This window comes from Orcinus orca, chromosome 19 (genome assembly GCF_937001465.1).
Source record: "Orcinus orca chromosome 19, mOrcOrc1.1, whole genome shotgun sequence".
NCBI classification, from domain to species: Eukaryota; Metazoa; Chordata; class Mammalia; order Artiodactyla; family Delphinidae; genus Orcinus; species Orcinus orca.
Genome location: NC_064577.1, coordinates 59,157,165 through 59,179,056, shown reverse-complemented (window position 1 = coordinate 59,179,056; position 21,892 = coordinate 59,157,165). Strand labels below are relative to the sequence as shown.

Here is a 21,892-nt window from a genome sequence, read left to right as displayed (position 1 = left end):
GCACGCCTCCGCTTCTGCACGGCAAATCAGGGCCTTACTTCCAGGCATGTGTTTCTGCTGGGTGTGCCGTCAGCGACACCGCATGGCAAGATGCTGACTTTCTCCTCGAGCAGAGTGACTCCAGGTACGAGGGCCTCGAAGCATTCAAAGCAGAGTGTTATCACATGGCAGCTCACACAAGGGCCATGACAAAGTCTTCCTGAGCACTTGGCACTCGGCAGCAATGTTGTCCTGAGGCCGGTCGAGGTCTCTGGAAATGTAGCTCTCCTCAAGGAACGTACAGTGTGTTGCCCGTCTCTAGGCACGCACAGAGGGCCTCCAAGGGATCAACAAATGGGACTCCTCGAAGTTTCGCAGCCGGCGCACAGGGCTCTGGAGGTACTCAGTGAACTTGGAGGGGAAATGATGCATACACGAGAGGACTCGGAGTCCTCAGAAGTGGTTCTTCCTTTATAATAAAGCATATGAGCGACTAGGAACTCATGGAAAGAGCTGCATGCCTCCGTATCTACATGGGTACTAAGGGCCTGAACTGGAGGCAAGTTCGCACGTTGGGTTTCCTTTTAGTGCTAGAGCTTGTCAGGCTGACCACACCGCAGTCACGGAAGCACCTGGTTTAGACAGCAAATTCATTTTCTCCCCAGAAGCGTTCCTACAGGGTTTACAGGCGTATCAAGTGCAGGGGATGTCAGGCAGCTTCAAGGCAGCATGAATGCAGCCTTCAAAATGGGAAAGCAAGGCTAGTTCCAGCAGGCCCCCTTTTCCATGGGCACACTCAGCATACCCCACTGTGGTTTCTAACAAGTCCAAAGAGACGCAGGTTACCCGGTGTGTCTTTCCCTGAATCAGCTTCTCGAAGTAGAGTGTTCTGCATCAGGCGAACTGCCTCAACCAAGGAACGCCGTAGCTGCTCCCCTGGGCCTGTGGCTATTCAAAAGCCTGCAGTGCCACAGGAAGAACAGGACTGAAAGTGCAGTCAGAACGCAAGCCGACTTCCTCTAGGAGGCACGGTGATTTCAGGCAGGAGGTCCTAGATGGAATGCGAAGCCGAGGGTTACTCTGAGTGCGGCTCAGACTAAGGCAACGCCCAAGACTTCTACGCCATGGGGGACTGGCCAGAACGGTGTCTGTGAACGTGCCCGAGGGCTGAGGAAATTAAGACGCTTCAAAAGAGAGTGCAGTGCGTTTCCCTATGCTCGGCATGCACAGAGGGGCTCTAAAGGGCTACGGGACTGGATGTTGCTCAGCAGACCCAGGTGCGCCTGGGGGTACTCAGTGTTCCTGCCGGCAACAGGGTGCCCACGCTAGCCCTCCTAGGTGTCCAGAGAACCGTGCTGCCGTTAAAGGCACGCAGAGCACAGGCCACCGGCTCATGGAAACTGCTGCACGCCTCCGCTTCTGCACGGCAAATCAGGGCCTTACTTCCAGGCATGTGTTTCTGCTGGGTGTGCCGTCAGCGACACCGCATGGCAAGATGCTGACTTTCTCCTCGAGCAGAGTGACTCCAGGTACGAGGGCCTCGAAGCATTCAAAGCAGAGTGTTAGCACATGGCAGCTCACACAAGGGCCATGACAAAGTCTTCCTGAGCACTTGGCACTCGGCAGCAATGTTGTCCTGAGGCCGGTCGAGGTCTCTGGAAATGTAGCTCTCCTCAAGGAACGTACAGTGTGTTGCCCGTCTCTAGGCACGCACAGAGGGCCTCCAAGGGATCAACAAATGGGACTCCTCGAAGTTTCGCAGCCGGCGCACAGGGCTCTGGAGGTACTCAGTGAACTTGGAGGGGAAATGATGCATACACGAGAGGACTCGGAGTCCTCAGAAGTGGTTCTTCCTTTATAATAAAGCATATGAGCGACTAGGAACTCATGGAAAGAGCTGCATGCCTCCGTATCTACATGGGTACTAAGGGCCTGAACTGGAGGCAAGTTCACACGTTGGGTTTCCTTTTAGTGCTAGAGCTTGTCAGGCTGACCACACCGCAGTCACGGAAGCACCTGGTTTAGACAGCAAATTCATTTTCTCCCCAGAAGCGTTCCTACAGGGTTTACAGGCGTATCAAGTGCAGGGGATGTCAGGCAGCTTCAAGGCAGCATGAATGCAGCCTTCAAAATGGGAAAGCAAGGCTAGTTCCAGCAGGCCCCCTTTTCCATGGGCACACTCAGCATACCCCACTGTGGTTTCTAACAAGTCCAAAGAGACGCAGGTTACCCGGTGTGTCTTTCCCTGAATCAGCTTCTCGAAGTAGAGTGTTCTGCATCAGGCGAACTGCCTCAACCAAGGAACGCCGTAGCTGCTCCCCTGGGCCTGTGGCTATTCAAAAGCCTGCAGTGCCACAGGAAGAACAGGACTGAAAGTGCAGTCAGAACGCAAGCCGACTTCCTCTAGGAGGCACGGTGATTTCAGGCAGGAGGTCCTAGATGGAATGCGAAGCCGAGGGTTACTCTGAGTGCGGCTCAGACTAAGGCAACGCCCAAGACTTCTACGCCATGGGGGACTGGCCAGAACGGTGTCTGTGAACGTGCCCGAGGGCTGAGGAAATTAAGACGCTTCAAAAGAGAGTGCAGTGCGTTTCCCTATGCTCGGCATGCACAGAGGGGCTCTAAAGGGCTACGGGACTGGATGTTGCTCAGCAGACCCAGGTGCGCCTGGGGGTACTCAGTGTTCCTGCCGGCAACAGGGTGCCCACGCTAGCCTCCTAGGTGTCCAGAGAACCGTGCTGCCGTTAAAGGCACGCAGAGCACAGGCCACCGGCTCATGGAAACTGCTGCACGCCTCCGCTTCTGCACGGCAAATCAGGGCCTTACTTCCAGGCATGTGTTTCTGCTGGGTGTGCCGTCAGCGACACCGCATGGCAAGATGCTGACTTTCTCCTCGAGCAGAGTGACTCCAGGTACGAGGGCCTCGAAGCATTCAAAGCAGAGTGTTAGCACATGGCAGCTCACACAAGGGCCATGACAAAGTCTTCCTGAGCACTTGGCACTCGGCAGCAATGTTGTCCTGAGGCCGGTCGAGGTCTCTGGAAATGTAGCTCTCCTCAAGGAACGTACAGTGTGTTGCCCGTCTCTAGGCACGCACAGAGGGCCTCCAAGGGATCAACAAATGGGACTCCTCGAAGTTTCGCAGCCGGCGCACAGGGCTCTGGAGGTACTCAGTGAACTTGGAGGGGAAATGATGCATACACGAGAGGACTCGGAGTCCTCAGAAGTGGTTCTTCCTTTATAATAAAGCATATGAGCGACTAGGAACTCATGGAAAGAGCTGCATGCCTCCGTATCTACATGGGTACTAAGGGCCTGAACTGGAGGCAAGTTCGCACGTTGGGTTTCCTTTTAGTGCTAGAGCTTGTCAGGCTGACCACACCGCAGTCACGGAAGCACCTGGTTTAGACAGCAAATTCATTTTCTCCCCAGAAGCGTTCCTACAGGGTTTACAGGCGTATCAAGTGCAGGGGATGTCAGGCAGCTTCAAGGCAGCATGAATGCAGCCTTCAAAATGGGAAAGCAAGGCTAGTTCCAGCAGGCCCCCTTTTCCATGGGCACACTCAGCATACCCCACTGTGGTTTCTAACAAGTCCAAAGAGACGCAGGTTACACGGTGTGTCTTTCCCTGAATCAGCTTCTCGAAGTAGAGTGTTCTGCATCAGGCGAACTGCCTCAACCAAGGAACGCCGTAGCTGCTCCCCTGGGCCTGTGGCTATTCAAAAGCCTGCAGTGCCACAGGAAGAACAGGACTGAAAGTGCAGTCAGAACGCAAGCCGACTTCCTCTAAGGAGGCACGGTGATTTCAGGCAGGAGGTCCTAGATGGAATGCGAAGCCGAGGGTTACTCTGAGTGCGGCTCAGACTAAGGCAACGCCCAAGACTTCTACGCCAAGATTCTGCTTGTCAGGCTGACTTTCTGTGATCAGATTGCAATATATACAAATACTGAATCATTATTTGATATACCTGAAAATAATATAATGTTACATACCAATTATACTTCAATTTTAAAAAGTTATGGACAGGGCTTCCCTGGTGGCGCAGTGGTTGAGTCCGTCTGCCGATGCAGGGGACGGGGGTTTGTTACCCGGTCTGGGAGGAACCCACATGCCGCGGAGCGGCTGGGCCCGTGAGCCATGGCCGCTGATCCTGCATGTCCGGAGCCTGTGCTCCGCAACGGGAGAAGCCACAGCAGTGAGAGGCCCGCGTACCACCAAAAAAAATAAAATAAAATAAAAATTAAAAAATAAAATAAATAAATAAAAATACTATTGAGGTTGTCTGTAAGACAGTCAAGCTGAGTTGTGACGGTGAATGCTTGACAGACGTCACACGTTGTGGTGAGTCTCAGTTGCGGGATAATAAATTTTTAATTTAATTTTTATTTTAATTTTTAATCAATGATGATAAATTTTAAAATTAATGATGTAATTGCATTATTTTAATTCATTCATTCCGAGTTCCAGTTCCCTAAGTTTCTAAGAACTACCCCCTTGCTAAAAATTAGACTATTGGTTACATTATTAAGCTAATAATAGCTCAGTTACATTGTTAGCTTAATAATGTAACTGATCCACATACATAAAGGAACAAGAGAAAGGAATGGAAAGGAGAAGGGAATTATCATTAATGGCCACATATCCCATGCTGTGCTCTTTGCAAATGAGAACTTATTCATATAGTGCATCATAGTTTGTAAACTGATTTTATATTCATTAGGTCTTAAGTACCCTTTGTCTTATAGGACAGGTGTAAATATATTATTGTTTATTTTGTTTGTTTCTGCAATTTTATAAATAGTAAAAGTGTTACTGTTTCATGTCCTATTTGGCACCTGAGAGTTTCTGGTTCCATAACCAGAAGCTGCTACCTAGCCCTTCTAATGGATGGGAGAGATAGTTTATTCTTAGACTGTCCAGCTCTGTATTTGCTCTGAATCTCAAGCTTTTCTATCCACAAAACACTCAGGGGCTTTCAACTATTTTTCTATATATTAGATTTATTGGCACTAACTTTTTAAAAAGCGTGGGCTCGTGTGCGCAGGCGCAGTCCGCTTGTGCCCCGAGCCGCACATGCGGGGTGAAGGTAGGATGGTGGATTTGGTACCTTTTGTGGTTGCCATCGGTGGTGACAAAACCTTGCTGGTGTGGGAGCTGTGATCTGGACCCACGGCCGAGACCTTGCAAGTGAGCCGAGCCGGGGCAGAGGGAGGGGTGGAGGAAGCCGCCCCGCGCCCCAGTAACTGGGACTGCTTCGGTACCTCATCTGCCTGTGGTCTCCGCTGAGAGGAATCTTAGTTCTAGAGCTGACCTGAGCAGCCAGCTCGCCCCCATAGATTTTTGAGAGATAGATCCCAACTGACGGCATCGCCTCCTAATGCTTCTCGGAGCTAAGGATTTCAGAGGGAAACTTGTTCATGAAATGAGAAGTGTTTGGAGTTGCAGGCTTACCACAGTTACCTGTGCCGAAGGGCTGGCAGAATATAAGGGAAAGGGTGGTTTGGTTTCCCGGGCGTGAAATTTCCTGCACTTACTTAGCGTGGGACCAGCCTACAGCATTCTCTGTTCACAGTCTTCTCCCACTTTGGCCTTCTGTAGTCGGTCCAAGTCTTCGCAAACGCAGCAGTGGCTGGTCCTGGGTTCTATGCCATCATTAAGTTTTATTCAGCAAGGGATGCCCACAGAGCCCAAAAGGCATGCAACCAGAAGCAGCTTTTTCACACATCTCCAGTGAAGGTGGGTCCAAATGTGGAATTCGTCGCTCTACTGGGATGAAGTGCTGAATTTAAAGCTAATTGGCCATCGGGAATTCCCTGGCGGTCCACTGGTTAGGACGCTGCACTTTCACTGCTGAGGGCCCGGGTTCAATCCCTGGTCAGGGAACTAAGATCCCGGGGGGGGGGGGGGAAATGGCCAGCGTTTGTACAGCACTGTGCTGTACAGAATGCTCTCAGATGCACTGCTCCACTGATCCCCCAGTTCTCCAGTTCTTTCTTTCTTTTTTTTAGATGAAGAAACTCGAAATCAGGATGGTTAAGTGACTTACTTAAAGTTCATGACAGCAAATGTGGAAACTAGAGGCCAAATGCAAAGTTGACTGATGTTAAACCCCATGTCATTTTATGCTGCCCCTTAATTTAAGAAATCTTCACAAGAGTCTTCCTTATATTTACTTTTATGTGGATTTTAAATGTGTGAGGTTGACAAAAATTTTTTTTAATTAATTAATTAATTTTTGGCTGCATTGGGTCTTGTTGCTGCGCCCCGGCTTTCTCTAGTTGCGGTGAGTGGGGGTTGCTCTTCATTGCGGTGCGTGGGCTTCTCATCGCGACGGCTTCTCTTGTTGTGGAACACGGGTTCTAGGCATGTGGGCTTCAGTAGTTGTGGTTCACGGGCTCTAGAGCACAGGCTCAGTAGTTGTGGCACATGGGCTTAGCTGCTCTGCGGCATGTGGGATCTTCATGGACCAGGGATCGAACTCGTGTCCCCTGCATTGGAAGGCAGACTCTTAACAACTCTGCCACCAGGGAAGTCCTGAGCTTGCCAAACTTTTGTCAGATGTAACATAAAGGAGGCTTCATCATCATCATCACTCTCAAACTGCCTATTCAGAACCCCCTTCAGCTTCCAGAGGATCATTAAAATATTCTTTAATGCACTGTAGAAAACTTATTCCATATCAATATGCCATCCAATTTTACTTCCCCAGAATGAACATTTCATTATGTGCCTCCATTCAGCCACCATTCCTTTTTCAAGGACCTTTTCACTTCCTCTGAATAAGTGAGTGAGGCTTAGATTTCCCAGACCTTTCACTTTATAATTGTGTGTCTTCTCTGATTGGCTTCTTGCTCTGGCTACTTCCTACTGACCTTGCTGCTTATTCTCACCCATATTTCTTTACTCACTAATTTCACCTTTATTGAATCTGAGAACTCTCCTCAGATGTGACTCCAGGTACACTACCTCCCACTTCTGTACCCTGTTTAACACCCTCTTCAATCCTGGCTGTACTCCCTGGGATTGAAATGATTTTGTGTCAGACATTCCTTAATTTGCGGACCCTGCAACCATTTCACATAACCACTCAGATATTACAGATGATCCTGGAAAGATTATGAAACAGTTACGTGGTATCAGTTGTGAGTAATGAATTCTTTTCTTATATTGGACATTAAGACCATTGCATAAGCTTAGGTTCTGAGATTTTCACAGCATAAAGCCCATCACTAATAAAATAATGAAGAAAAATTTCTACAAGTCACTGTAGTGTTGAGAGGAAAGGACATTCGTATTAGATTTCTTTATTTAATGCAGAGCCTTAGTTGAGTACCCACACCCCCGAAATTGTTATCTACTTTAATTATGCGTTCTTTTTAAATTTTATTTATTTATTTATTTGGTTGCACCGGGTCTTAGTTGCAGCAGGCAGGCTCCTTTCGTTGTGGCTCACAGCCTCCTTAACTGTGGCGTATGAACTCTTAGTTTCAGCATGCATGTGAGACCTAGTTCCTTGACTAGGGATTGAACCCGGGCCCCCTGCATTGGGAGCATGGAGTCTTAACCACTGCAGCAGCAGGGAAGTTCCAAATCTGTGTTCTTTAACTCATTGGCAGGTATACATATTTCTTATCTTTTTTCCCCTGCATTTTTAAAAAATACAGAAAAGAGAATAACTTCTTAAAATAAAATGAAGGAAAGGCCTAATGTATCTGAGTTTTTCTCAGTAGCATGAAGGGAAATGTTTGCCAGCAAGAACTGTGGCAAGGTTATCCCAGATGTCAGCTGTCTCTACTACTCAGGAGCTCAGAGCCCTTCTGAAGCTTCATAATTGTCCAGGACAGCTCCATTATGACTCAACATACAGAGCCTAGCCTCCCATGTGACACTCAATATTTAAAAATTAGTCTTCATTTCTCCTTCCCAGCAAGTAGCTTCAGTTGGAGAAAGTAATTTCATTTTCTTATGTGCCCATTCATTCACTCAGTCACCAGACCATCACTCCTCTATTATATGCCAAGATCTATGCTTGTTTCTGGTAATAAGGAAAGAATAATATATGGTTCCTTCAAGCACTTAAGGAGTTCATAAACTAGTGACAGAGGAAGATGCACAAACAAATCAATAAAGAAGTAACAATGCTTTCACTTTATTTGTATTATTTGAATTTTATGACTATATTTATATACTACACCCTGTTCAAAGTGGAAATAGACATTTAAGAAAGAACTAGTGATGTAAAAAATCCACAGTAATATGTAAATGACTTAGGGAGTTAAGACTGGAAATATTTGCACTTTCAAAGAAGCTTGTTAATGCAGATGAACCTCTAATTCTTTTGGTTACTTTATTTACATTTATAGACGTATATGTCTTCCCTCTTCTAACAGGCATTAGTAACATGGGGAGGGGGTGCTACAGATTAAGGTCCTAATTCAGTGGCAGGCCCATCTTATCTCCTCTTCAGGTCATATTCTCAAGCAGGAGCTACAGGATGAGACAACTAAAACAGTTCACTTCCTTTGCTTACCCCCAGCCCCATAATAGGCTTCTGCTGGGCTTCTTTGGTTGCTTTCATCATCACTTTCACCACCAGAGGTCAGGGAACCTTCCGGTTAATCAGGGGCCCTGGAAATGATGCAGAAAGTACTGACTTAAAAGTAATAAATAACATTTATTTAGGGCTCACTGTGAACTCATTGCTTAAAATGTCCTACTTAATCTTCACAACCACTCTATGAAATTGGTATTGATAAATCTCAGGTATATCCAAAATAAGTCTCTATGTAGGGTTGTGATAATTTTAGGTCTTTTATGTCTTTAGGTTCATTTTGGCACTAGACATAAGACGGTTGAACATAATACACTTGCCCTAAACAGCTCCAGATGCCAAGAATTGTCAAATTACTACTTTGGTTTCCATGGGTGGTCAAAAAGGATCATCAGGGTAAACTCTGTAGATTTTCTTTGACTAACAAGACTCCTTTCAACATTGAACTCCTAGACTTTAGAGAGAAGAATAGAACAGGGCTATGGGGAGGATGTGTGAGAGGCTTCCACATGGAAGTATCTGAGCATTGGCCTGCCACCTAGAATTAGTGATAATCTCAATGACTTGGATGGTGGTGTTCATAGTTTTCTCCAGTATTTGTATGGTATATAATAAAAAATAGTTGTCCATATCTAGTCATTCATTTGCAAGTCTCACTTGATTTTGAAGCTATAGAATACCTAAACTATTACCTGGGATTGCTGGAGTTTATTTTTTATTTATAACAACAGAATATGTTGAAGTCTAGGCTTTAATTCAAAATCCTAAGAGCTTCAGGATATTTCTAACCTTGAAGAAAGGGAAAATGAAGATATTGTGACATGACTTCCGAAGCAAAGCCTGAAGTTCTTCTGTGATTAGGGGTGGTGTTCCCCTCCCATGAGTGCAGGAGTTCTGGAGGTGGCATGGCTGAGGAACCTTTGGATAAGTTGGAGGAAGGTATGTGTGTGTGTGCCCAGGTGAGGGAGTGGGATTTCTCTTTTTTCCTTTCTTTCTGAAACTCAACTTTTCAAACATCATCACCTTTGCTAAGCAACTAAAACCCTGGGCAAAATTTTTCTGCCTGACAATATAGGTTTTTATCTTAGGCAATACCTGACACCACCATAAACTTTAGAATTTTAGAACTGACTGACTGCCAAGAAGCTTAGGAGGAGGGAAAATTAGTTAGGTTTTTTTTTGGTTAATAATTTGTGCTAAATAGTCCTTCAAATACAGATGTCTTCTGGCCTTCAGTTATCCCAAAAAAATCATTGTCTAAAGATTGAAATAGATGACTTCCGGGAAGATAGTGGAAGAGTAAGATGTGGAGATCACCTTCCTCCCCACAGATACACCAGAAATACATCTACACGTGGAACAACTCCTACAGAACACCTACTGAACACTGGCAGAAGACCTCAGACCTCCAAAAAGGCAAGAAACCTCCCCACGTACCTGGGTAGGGCAAAAGAAAAAAGAATAAACAGAGACAAAAGGATAGGGACAGGACTTGCACCAGTGGGAGGGAGCTGTGAAGGAGGAAAGGTTTCCACACACTAGGAAGCCCCTTCGTGAGCAGAGACTGCGAGTGGCAGAGCAGGGGAGCTTCGGAGCCGCAGAGCAGAGGACAGCAACAGGAGTGTGGAGGGCAAAGCGGATAGATTCCCGCATAGAGGATCGGTGCCGACCGGCACTCACCAGCCCAAGAGGCTTGTCTGCTCCCCCGCCGCAGCGAGCGGGGCTGGGAGCTGAGGCTCGGGCTTCGGTCGGAGCGCAGGGAGAGGACTGGTGTTGGCGGCGTGAACACAGCCTGAAGGGGGTTAGTGCGCCACGGCTGGCTGGGAGGGAGTCCATGGAAAAGTCTGGACCTGCCGAAGAGGCTAGAGACTTTTTCTTCGCTCTTTGTTTCCTGATGCGCGAGGAGAGGGGATTAAGAACGCTGCTTAAAGGAGTTCCAGAGGCGGGCGCGAGCCGAGGCTAAAAGCGCGGACCCCAGAGACAGACATGAGACGGTAAGGCTGCTGCTGCCGCCACCAAGAAGCCTGTGTGTGAGCACAGGTCACTATCCACACCCCCCTTCCTGGGAGCCTGTGCAGCCCGCCACTGCCAGGGTCCCATGATCCAGGAACAACTCCCCTGGGAGAATGCATGGCGTGCCTCAGGCTGGTGCAACGTCATGCCGGCCTCTGCCGCCGCAGGCTTGCCCTGCACTCCGTGACCCTCCCTACCCCCCGGCATGAGTGAGCCAGAGCCTCCGAATCAACGGCTCCTTTAACCCCATCCTGTCTGAGCAAAGAACAGACGCCCTCCGGAGATCTACACGCAGAGGCGGGGCCAAATCCAAAGCTGAGCCCCTGGGAGCTGTGACAACAAAGAAGAGAAAGGGAAATCTCTCCCAGCAGCCTCAGTAGCAGCGGATTAAAGCTCCACAATCAACTTGATGTACCCTGCATCTGTGGAACACATGAATAGACAAAGAATCATCCCAAATTAAGGAGGTGGACTTTGAGAGCAGGATTTATTATTTTTTCCCCTTTTCCTTTTTTGTGACTGTGTATGTGTATGCTTCTGTGTGAGATTTTGTCTGTATAGCTTTGCTTCCACCATTTTCCTAGGGTTCTATCCATCTGTTTTTGTTTCTTTTAAATTTTTCCTTTATAATTATTTTTTTTAAATAACTTTATTTTATTTTACTTTATCTTCATTCTTTCTTTCTTTCCTTCCCTCCTTTAGACAACGAATCATCCAAATTGAGGAGATGGACTTTGAGAGCAGGATTTATGATTTTTTTCCCCCTTTTCCTCTATTTGTGAGTGTGTATGTGTATGCTTCTGTGTGAGATTTTGTCTGTATAGCTTTGCTTCCACCATTTGTTCCAGGGTTCAATCCATCCGTTTTTTTTCCCACTTAGTAATTATTTAGTTTATTTTAATAATATTATTGTATTTTATCTTAATTTATTTTATTTATCATCTTATTTTCCATCCTTCCCTCCTTCTTTCCTTCCTTCCTTCCTCCCTCCCTCCCTCCCGCCCTCCCTCCCTCCCTTCTTTCTTTCTTTCTTTCTACTTCTACTAATTCTTTCTTTCTACTTTTTCTCCCTTTTCTTCTGAGCCGTGTGGATGAAAGGCTCTTGGTGCTCCAGCCAGGAGTTAGTGCTGTGCCTCTGAGGTGGGAGAGCCAACTTCAGGACACTGGTCCACAAGAGACCTCCCAGCTGCACATAATATCAAATGGTGAAAATCTCCCAGAGAACTCCATCTCAACACAAGCACCCAGCTTTACTCAACGACCAGCAAGCTACAGTGCTGGACACCCTATGCCAAACAACTAGCAAGACAGGAACACAACACCACCTATTAGCAGAGAGGTTGTGTAAAATCATAATAAGTCCACAGACACCCCAAAACACACCACCAGACGTGGACCTGTCCACCAGGAGGACAAGATCCAGCCTCATCCACCAGAACACAGGCACTAGTCCCCTCCACCAGGAAGCCTACACAACCCACTGAACCAACCTTAGCCACTGGGGACAGACACCAAAAACAATGGGAATATGCAGCCTTCAAAAAGGAGACCCCAAACACAGAAAGATAAGCAAAATGAAAAGACAGAAAAACACAGCAGTTGAAGGAGCAAGATAAAAACCCACCAGACCTAACAAATGAAGAGGAAATAGGCAGTCTACCTGAAAAAGAATCAGAAAAATGATAGTAAAGATGATCCAAAATCTTGGAAATAGAATAGACAAAATGCAAGAAACATTTAACAAGGACCTAGAAGAAATAAAGATGAAACAAGCAATGATGAACAACACAATAAATGAAATGAAAAATACTCTAGAGGGGATCAATAGCAGAAAAACTGAGGCAGAAGAACGGATAAGTGACCTGGAAGATAAAATAGTGGAAATAACTACTGGAGAGCAGAATAAAGAAAAAAGAATGAAAAGACTGAAGACAGTCTCAGAGACCTCTGGGACAACATTAAATGCACCAACATTCGAATTAAAGGGGTTCCAGAAGAAGAAGAGAAAAAGAAAGGGACTGAGAAAATATTTGAAGAGATTATAGTTGAAAACTTCCCTCATATGGGAAAGGAAATAGTTAATCAAGTCCAGGAAGCACAGAAAGTCCCATACAGGATAAATCCAAGGAGAAATATGCCAAGACACATATTAATCAAACTGTCAAAAATTAAATACAAAGAAAGCATATTAAAAGCAGCAAGGGAAAAACAACAAATAACACACAAGGGAATCCCCATAAGGTTAACAGCTGATCTTTCAGCAGAAACTCTGCAAGCCAGAAGGGAGTGGCAGGATATATAGAAAGGGAAGAAGGAGAAAAACCTGCAACCAAGATTACTCTACCCAGCAAGGATCTCATTCATATTTGATGGAGAAATTAAAACCTTTACAGACAAGCAAAATCTCAAAGAGTTCAGCACCACCAAACCAGCTCCACAACAACTGCTAAAGGAACATCTCTAGGGAAGAAACACAAGAGGAGGAAAAGACCTACAATAATGAAAACAAAACAATTAATAAAATGGGAATAGGAACATACATGTCAATAATTACCTTAAATGCTCCCACCAAAAGACACAGATTGGCTGAATGGATACAAAAACAAAAGCCATATATATGCTGCCTACAAGAGACCCACTTCAGACCTAGGGACACATACAGACTGAAAGTGAGGGGATGGAAAAAGTTATTCCATGCAAATGGAAACCAAAAGAAAGCTGGAGTAGCAATTCTCATATCAGACAAAACAGACTTTAAAATAAAGACTATTAGAAGAGACAAAGAACACTACATAATGATAAAGGGATCGATCCAAGAAGATATAACAATTGTAAATATTTATGCACCCAACATAGGAGCACCTCAATACATAAGGCAAATACTAACAGCCATAAAAGGAGAAATCGACAGTAACACATTCATAGTAGGGGACTTTAACACCCCACTTTCAGCAATGGACAGATCATCCAAAATGAAAATAAATAAGGAAACACAAGCTTTAAATGATACATTAAACAAGATGGACTTAATTGATATTTATAGGACATTCCATCCAAAAACAACAGAATACACATTTTTCTCTAGTGCTCACAGAACATTCTCCAGGATAGATTATATCTTGGGTCACAAATCAAGCCTTGGTAAATTTAAGAAAATTGAAATTGTATCAAGTATCTTTTCCAAACACAACGATATGAGACTAGATATCAATTACAGGAAAAGATCTGTAGAAAATACAAACACATGGAGGCTAAACAATACACTACTTAATAACGAAGTGATCACTGAAGAAATCAAGGAGGAATTCAAAGTATAACTAGACAAAAATGACAGTGGAGACAAGACGACCCAAAATCTATGGGATGCAGCAAAAGCAGTTCTAAGAGGGAAGTTTATAGCAATACAATCCTACCTTAAGAAACATGACACATCTCGAATAAACAACCTAACCTTGCACCTAAAGCAATTAGAGAAAGAAGAAGAAAAAACCCCAAAGTTAGCAGAAGGAAAGAAATCATAAAAATCAGATCAGAAATAAATGAAAAAGACATGAAGGAAACGATAGCAAAGATCAATAAAACTAAAAGCTGGTTCTTTGAGAAGATAAACAAAATTGATAAACCATTAGCTAGACTCATCAAGGAAAAAAGGGACAAGACTCAAATCAATAGAATTAGAAATGAAAAAGGAGAAGTAACAACTGACACTGCAGAAATACAAAAGATCATGAGAGTGTACTACAAGCAACTCTATGCCAATAAAATGGACAACCTGGAAGAAATGGACAAATTCTTAGAAATGCACAACCTACCAAGACTGAATGAGGAAGAAATAGAAAATATGAACAGCCCAATCACAAGCACTGAAATTGAAACTGTGATTAAAAATCTTCCAACAAACAAAAGCCCAGGACCAGATGGCTTCACAGGTGAATTCTATGAAACATTTAGAGAAGAGCTAACACCTATCCTTCTCAAACTCTTCAAAAATATAGGAGAGGGAGGAACACTCCTAAACTCATTCTACGAGGCCACCATCACCCTGATACCAAAACCAGAAAAGGATGTCACAAAGAAAGAAACCTACAGGCCAATATCACTGATGAACATAGATGCAAAAATACTCAACAAAATACTAGCAAACAGAACCCAGCAGCACATTAAACGGATCATACACCATGATCAAGTGGGATTTATTCCAGGAATGCAAGGATTCTTCAATATATGCAAATCAATCAACATGATACACCATATTAACAAATTGAAGGAGAAAAACTATATGATCATCTCAATAGATGCAGAGAAAGCTTTTGACAAAATTCAACACCCATTTATGATAAAAAGCCTTCAGAAAGTAGGCATAGAGGGAACTTTCCTCAACATAATAAAGGCCATATATGACAAACACACAGGCAACATCATCCATATGGTAAAAAACTGAAAGCATTTCCACTAAGATCAGGAGAAAGACAAGGTTGCCCACTCTCAACACTGTTATTCAACATAGTTTTGGAAGTTTTAGCCACAGCAATCAGAGAAGAAAAGGAAATAAAAGGAATCTAAATTGGAAAAGAAGAAGTAAAGCTGTCATTGTTTGCAGATGACATGATACTATACATAGAGAATCCTAAAGATGCTACCAGAAAACTACTAGAGCTAATCAATGAATTTGGTAAAGTAGAAGGATACAAAATTAATGCACAGAAATCTCTGGCATTCCTATACACTAATGATGAAAAATCTGAAAGTGAAATCAAGAAAACACTCCCATTTACCATTGCAACAAAAAGAATAAAATATCTAGGAATAAACCTACCTAAGGAGACAAAAGACCTGTATGCAGAAAATTATAAGACACTGATGAAAGAAATTAAAGATGATACAAATAGATGGAGAGATATACCATGTTCTTGGATTGGAAGAATCAACATTGTGAAAATGACTCTACTACCCAAAGCAATCTACAGATTCAATGCAATCCCTATCAAACTACCAATGGCATTTTTCACAGAACTAGAACAAAAAATTTCACAATTTGTATGGAAACACAAAAGACCCAGAATAGCCAAAGCAATCTTGAGAACGAAAAATGGAGCTGGAGGAATCAGGCTCCCTGGCTTCAGACTATACTACAAAGCTACAGTAATCAAGACAGTATGGTACTGGCACAAAAACAGAAATATAGATCAATGGCACAGGATCGCAAGCCCAGAGATAAACACACGCACATATGGTCACCTTATCTTTGATAAAGGAGGCAGGAATATACAGTGGAGGAAGGACAGCCTCTTCAATAAGTGGTGCTAGAAAAACTTGACAGGTACATGTAAAAGTATGAGATTAGATCACTCCCTAACACCATACACAAAAATAAGCTCAAAATGGATTAAAGACCTAAATGTAAGGCCAGAAACTATCAAACTCTTAGAGGAAAACATAGGCAGAACACTCTATGACATAAATCACAACAAGGTCCTTTTTGACCCACCTTGTAGACAAATGGAAGTAAAAACAAAAATAAACAAATGGGACCTAATGAAACTTCAAAGCTTCTGCACAGTGAAGGAAACCATAAAGAAGACCAAAAGACAACCCTCAGAATGGGAGAAAATATTTGTAAATGAAGCAACTGACCAAGGATTAATGTCCAAAATTTATAAGCAGCTTATGCAGCTTAATAACAAAAAAACAAACAACCCAATCCAAAAATGGGCAGAAGACCTAAATAGACATTTCTCCAAAGAAGATATACAGACTGCCAACAGACACATGAAAGTATGCTCAACATCACTAATCATTAGAGAAATGCAAATCAAAGCTCCAATGAGATATCATCTCACACCAGTCAGAATGGCTGTCATCAGAAAATCTAGAAACAATAAATGCTGGAGAGGGTGTGGAGAGAAGGGAACCCTCTTGCACTGTTGGTAGGAATGTAAATTGATACAGCCACTGTGGAGAAAAGTATGGAGTTTCCTTGAAAAACTACAAATAGAAGTACCATATGACCCAGCAATCCCACTACTGGGCATATACCCTGAGAAAACCAAAATTCAAAAAAGTCATGTACCAAAATGTTCATTGCAGCTGTATTTACAATAGCCCAGAGATGGAAACAACCTAAGTGTCCATCATCGGATGAATGGATAAAGAAGATGTGGCACATATATACAATGGAATATTACTCAGCCATAAAAAGAAACGAAATTGAGCTATTTGTAATGAGGTGGATAGACCTAGAGTCTGTCATACAGAGTGAAGTAAGTCAGAAAGAGAGAGACAAATACCGTATGCTAACACATATATATGGAAGTTAAGAAAAAAGAATGTCATGAAGAACCTAGGGGTAAAACAGGAATAAAGACAGAGACTTACTAGAGAATGGACTTGAGGATATGGGGAGGGGAAAGGGTAAGCTGTGACAAAGCAAGAGAGAGGCATGGACATATATACACTACCAAACATAAGGTAGATAGCTAGTGGGAAGCAGCCGCATAGCACAGAGAGATCAGCTCGGTGCTTTGTGACCGCCTGGAGGGGTGGGATAGGGAGGGTGGGAGAGAGGAAGACGCAAGAGGGAAGAGATATGGGAACATATGTATATATATAACTGATTCATTTTTTTGTGAAGCAGAAGCTAACACACCATTGTAAAGCAATTATACTCCAATAAAAAATAATAAAAATAAAATAATGTTCCCCAAGCAAAAAAATAAATAAATAAATAAAATAAAATGATGTTAATGCTGTGGGTCCAGAGACCATACTCTGAGAACCACTGCTCTATACCATATTGCTCTCATTCCTCTTTTGGGTAAACCTGGAGACAACAAGACCAGCTTTGTTTCCAACAGCCACATCTCTTTTCAAAGATGCCAACTGAAGACACCAAATCAAGTATGTGACAGCCTGTGTTGAGTCTGAAGTTGACCTCATTGTTAGGAGTTTAAAGATACAGATACAACCCCAGTTACCACAGTGCTGACTCAAAGTGTAAGACACTTGAACTCACGTATCAGAGGGACATTCTCTGAGGCTGGCATGATCTCTGCCACCATGAGCTGAAATACAGTCACGGCCAACAGTATGGTCACTCCCAGGGAGACCTTTTCACCAGAGGCTGCTGGGAGATAAAAACTCAAGGGAGCCAGAAAAGATATGAGGACACATGGGATGAGGAGGTTGACGATATAGAAAGAGAACCGCCACTTTAGAAGGAGAGTGAATGTCACCTCCGGGTAAGGCTCAGAGCAGCAGCCATAGGAGATCACATTCTTCACAGCAGGCATGCCATGCACCTCCCACTCTACATCTTTGATGAAGTCGGAGAGGTCTCTGCTGTCCAGGGCATTGAATATATCCACCTGATTGCCATTGTAGGTCCAGGAACCAAAGGTCAGGTTGCACTGCTGATTATCAAAGGGGAAGTAGGTGACATCCACCACACAGGAGCTTTTGGTGATGGCTGGTGCATCCCAGGTGATCAGCCCATCATACCGCAGGACCACATTGGTGTTCACAGGCTCAGAAGATTCATCATCAGCCCTGGAGGTGAGAGGAGGAAAATGAGAGCTGCTCTCCAGGACAACTCACCAAACTCCTTTCCCCCGATAGCTCACCGCCCTGTGCCCATCACTTCAGTGTCTTGGCAATGGATCACCATTCCTTGTCACCCTGGCTTGAAAGTATGGAATCAACTCTAATTTGCCCTTCTTCTCCATTTCCTGTGAATAGTTAGGGCTGAGTTCTCTTGGATTCTTTCTTTAAAGCATGTCTGCTTTATGTCCCTTCCTCTCCATTCCCAGTGCCACTCTCTTGGTCCAGGTATAATGATTCAAACATCCAGACAAAAAGTAAACGAGGCTAAAATCTAACAGGGGGCTCTGCTTACCTGATTTTGTTAACTGTGGACACAAGAATATTAAAGTAACTTTTTGTTGCTGTTGGAAAAAAAATATTGAAATAAACTCTTGTGTAAATGTTCAGTCCTTTGCCTTCTATAGAAGGGCCTGAGCAGAAAAAGTAAACGTAGATCCCTAGAAAGGGGATTCCTATTGGTACTGAGTTTTCTCTTAGAATCAATGGCACTTGGGCTTAGGGTTTTAAGTCAGAGGCAGGGCTGTTAGCGAATTGAGTGGAGGAGGCTCCACCATCCACCTGAGTGGGTGATGGTTGAGGAGAGGCCAGATCATCTGCACTACCACCAAATCTATCTCACTGTATGAATCCAGCCCTTTATGCCCAGGAGAGCAGGGTCTGTAGCCGTGTAGCCTCAGCTTGTCCATTTGAAATCTGTGAGTATTATGAAAGTTGTGCCACGTTCTTGGTTTGCATTTACCATCAAGTATTATAGGAACTTTGAGAATAGATCTGAGCAGTAAAATGTGCCATGCCAGGGTATACCTACAACAGAGACATTCAACCGCACCCCAGTGTTGTGCCTGCCCTTAATCACTAAGATAATGATCTAAGAATCACAGATGCATTTTTAGTTTTAAACATATAACCTAGAAATCAGTTATTCAGATAGGCATTTTAAATTCATCTTTTTTTGTTGGATTTAGGGTCATTATCATTCCTTATGAAAAGGAAGGTAACCCAGAAGCTTGCTATTCAGAAGGCTATGACAGATGCATTCCAGAAACTGCTGATAGTAGTTTTAGGTAAGACCTTTTTGATTGTCCTTGAAGTGCTTCAGTTTCAGTGAGCAAATAAACTTATTTGAAAAGTTAATTGGATGAAAATAATGGTTATCTAAAACATTGCATATTCTTTCATTCACCAGATGTTTTCACAGCAGCAGTCTTAAATTTGTTCTTTATGGCATTTATGAGAAAAACGACAGCAAATATTATTGTCCCCAGTGTTTAGATGTAGAATGACTTGCCTCAGTTCATACAGAATGTGTTTGATCCAGTTCTTCCTCAATTGCTTGCTTATCATATAGAATAGTGTAGTGATTATAAGTCTTGGACACCTGTGTTTGAGTCCTAACTTTGTGTCTTAGATTGTTTTGTTGCTGTTGTCGCAATTTTAGTTTTTTCTAGCCAGAGACATTTGAAGGTATTTAATATCTGTAAGCTGCAATTTCTTTATCTGCAAATAGGGTTAGTAATTCAGCTTACCACCAAATGGGGGATATTGTAAGAGTAAATGAAATGATGAATGTAAAAAGCTTAGAACTATGCCTGAAACATAGTAAGCAGACAATATATATTGACTATTATTAATATTATTGTTGTTTTTTTGTTGAAGAGTTTATTAGATTATGTTTTTGGAGTCAATTTAATTTCAGCTTCCATTTCTGATATATTGGGTGAATATGATTCTTATATAATAATCGGCTACGTTTTTGTGAGCCTTGAAAGTGGTCATGCTACTGAAGAGCGTTGATTGTGTTCCCTATCGAGTTATATAGCAGTGAGAATGTCACAGGCAGTGCCCAAAGGAAACTTTATGATTAGTAGATTCCCTGAAGAGAATTGCTCACCTGCTTCACAGCCCTGCAGGCTGAGAGACTGAGAAATCCTAGCTAAGTTGTCTGAGACCTTATTTGCTTGTAAGAGTTGACCCTGGATTGGTCTTGGCCTTCCAGCCTGGGCAATCCTTCCAAGGAAGTTTGACTTCCCTGGTCATCAGGCAAAATCTCCATCAGCTGTCAAATCTGGGTAACAACCTTTAAGAACCAAACTAAATGTCTGGGTTGTTTGTTCCTAATATGCCAAGGTATTCCTTATATGTACTCAAAACTTGTTTTTAGACCAAAAAGCCTGGTGGCTCTAGCTTGCCTTGAGGAAAGCTGTATTGTTCAAAAGGTACATGGGCCAGTTGCTGCCAGTGGAGTGTTCAAATTCTCTCTGTCTCTGTCTCCAAAGCTTTGTTCATTGTATCTGGTAGAATTTTGTTCCCAAGGAGTAGGCACTTGCCTTGCTTCTAATACGAAGTATCTATTATAGTCCAGTGGTATGTATCCCAGGTTTGAACTCACTTTGACCCCCACCTCATACCTTACTATGTAATTGTATTGTGATTGAACATTTTTGTTTCCACAGCTTTAATTCCTATGTCATTATTCCTTAGTTCTTATTTCTAAGATCATAAAAGTTTTTGAAACAAAGTTGATATTTCTTATATATTTTTTCACAAATAATTATGATAAAAACTGAAGTGTCAGATGAGGGAACTTCTAGGAAAATGCTCTTATTTTCTGTTTTTAGAAATCAAAAGGATGTCTAATTATTGGGTGCTACCATTGTATACAGGAAGTTTTAGAACAAGAACATTTCTGAATTGATTCTTGTTAACTTTATTTCAGAAAATGGTAAAATAGCTGTGGAAGAGAGACCCTGTGAAGAGGTCACAGGTGCTAGAAACGAAGAGGAAGTACAGGATTTAATTCAAGTATGTGGAGATAAAAACTCAAGGGGTACACAGCCAGTGTAGCCATAATTCAAAATAACCAGCAGGATTTGGAAGACTTTGGCATGTCTACTCAGCTCTGTCATCCTTAGGATAATGTGAAACTCTGAAACTGCTTTTGAGGCAGGGAATTTCTAGGACTTTTCCAAGTCCCAAGCCTTGTCTCTGGCCCCTTATTTGAAGTTTGGAGAGCAGGATTGAGGGCCATCAGTGTACGTCTACAGTTGTGGACACAGAAGAAGACACAGGTCTTTTAGAACTCCCCTCAAATAGAATTGCAGGAATTTGGGAACAAAGTAACTATGGCCTTAAGTGTGATTATGCTACAGAGTTTAAAAACTATTCATGTCTTTCAAGTAAGGTGTATAACCCAAATCTCATAATCACATATATATCTTGTGTTAAATATTTTGCCGAAGAACCTTTCTGTAAATCAATTATATGGATGCCTCGAATTAGGGATTAAGTTGTTAATGTAATTTCTAAAAGAAAACATTAATGTAGTGCATATAATATTTTTATTAAAAAGAAGCAAAAAATGTGTTTCATGTCATTGAGAGCTTTATTTGGGGCTAGATTGCTGATTATTTAACTCACCCCAATGTTGCAAAGCTTGTTTTGAAGGGAAGAAAGTAGAGAAAGAAAAGGTGGTTGTGTTCTGAAAAATGTAGATATTTTGATAGTTTTTCCCATAAAAAATAATTATTTTAATTCAATTTAAATAAGTCAAGGAAACTTCAAACTTATCCATGTTTGGGCTTTAAGAAGTCTAGGTTCCTGTGTAATGTAGGAGGAAAGGATTCCGTATTGATACTAAAGATTTCGGAAACCTGATTATAACAACAGATCCATTCCTAAATGAGGCCAATCTTGGAATCAGTTCCATTCAGAAATTCCATTCAGTTCCATTATGTGCTAGGTACTGGAAA

At 42.9% G+C, this 21,892-nt stretch overlaps 1 pseudogene; it reads left to right on the top strand.

The window, feature by feature from the left end:
• The first annotated feature begins 5,071 nt into the window (after nt 1–5,071).
• LOC125962027 (RAD52 motif-containing protein 1-like) lies at nt 5,072–19,251 on the top strand (annotated as a pseudogene).
• The last annotated feature ends 2,641 nt before the right edge of the window (nt 19,252–21,892 follow it).